Source organism: Neolamprologus multifasciatus, chromosome 22 (genome assembly GCF_963576455.1).
Source record: "Neolamprologus multifasciatus chromosome 22, fNeoMul1.2, whole genome shotgun sequence".
Taxonomy (NCBI): Eukaryota; Metazoa; Chordata; class Actinopteri; order Cichliformes; family Cichlidae; genus Neolamprologus; species Neolamprologus multifasciatus.
The window spans coordinates 21,344,718-21,346,226 of NC_140459.1; positions in this window are offsets into that span (position 1 = coordinate 21,344,718).

A 1,509-nucleotide genomic window follows, 5' to 3' on the forward strand; every position below is an offset into this window, starting at 1 on the left:
AAATTTTAGATGCAGCTGGGCCGGCCCGGTCCGCCCCACCTCTCCACCACGCCCACCACCATCTCCTCCCCTTACTCCTCCACGGAGTGCTAAATCTTAAATGAGAGCACTGTGTCACACAATTGTGCAAACCATTTATGATTTGTTTTTATTTCGTGTCCAGACTTGAGCCTTTGAAGCTAGATACGTGCGCGCGCTAATAAAGTCGTCACGTGTCGATAATCTCGGGGGCGGGTTTTTGTTTGTTTGTTTGTTTTGGGGGGTTTTATGCTTTTTTCGTCCTTCCCAAGAAACGAGGCTCACATAATGCGCTTTTTGTTTCATACTTGTTTTTTGTAAGCCAGGGCAGCTTGAAATAATCAGGTTTATGCGTATTCACAACTTCTGGGTTGTGAGAAACTCCCATTTTGCCATTTTGGACAACCTGTTACTGCAGTTACTGAACAGTTGCCACTGTTTTCAGTAGCCTTGTTATGAATTAATGTGCAAGCTCTATGTAACTGTCCGTGTGGCTGATAATGCATTAGCTTGACTTATGAAGAATCCATAATAATCTGTTTTAAGCATGCGTGTGTGTGTGGGGGGGGGGGGGGGTGCTGGAAATCAGTGATATTAAAATGCTATGAGGATTGATTTTAATACCTGAATGAAAAATCCTCTGCAGTGAATGACTGCTTGAAGTCTAGAAGCCACAGACATCACCAAATGCTGCATTTGTTCCCTTGAGACGCCAGCCTACTGCAGTCGCCTTCAGCTGCTGCTTGTTTGAGAGTCTTTTCATTCAGTTTTGTATTTAATAGCTAACAAGCTGATCTGCTGGGTAGAGATCAGGTGACTGTCTTTGACGCTGGGCTGTTTTTGCACTATGCTTTGGGTCGTTATCCATTATCACTGTGAAGTACTGTCTGATCAGTTTTGTAGCATTCGGTTGAATCTGAGCAGAGTGTCGTCTTGTATGATTCACAATTCGTCCTGCTGCTTCTATCAGCCGTTACATCATCTATAAACACTAATGGCCCATTCGCATGCCATAGCATTGCCTCCACCATGTTTGATAGATGATGATGATCAGCTGTTTCTCTCCTTTTCAATGCTTTTCTTTCCTATCATTCTGGTACAAGTTCGTCTTGGTTTCATCTGTCCAAAGATTTTGTTTTTTCTTTTTGTAGAACTGTACAGGCTTATTTAGGTGTTTTCTATTACACCCTGGTCTGAAATTCTTGCACTTGAGTGTAAACACTGGTTTGCACCTGTGTGTCTGTTTCCATCCACAAAGGTGTCTCTTAATTGGAGGCTTAATTGAAGTTGACAGTGATTCAACTACCAACTTGAGACTTTTCTTTACTTGGTTAGAAGTGTGAGCTGTTTTTCTTATTTGAGGAAATGATTCTGCGATCATGCACTGGCCTCAGTTGCCTTCAGGCCTTTTGGTCTTCAGTCTTTTTAAAAGTGAATCAGAATGCTCTTTGGACCTCATAAAACCGTCCAGTGAAAACTATCAAATGCAAG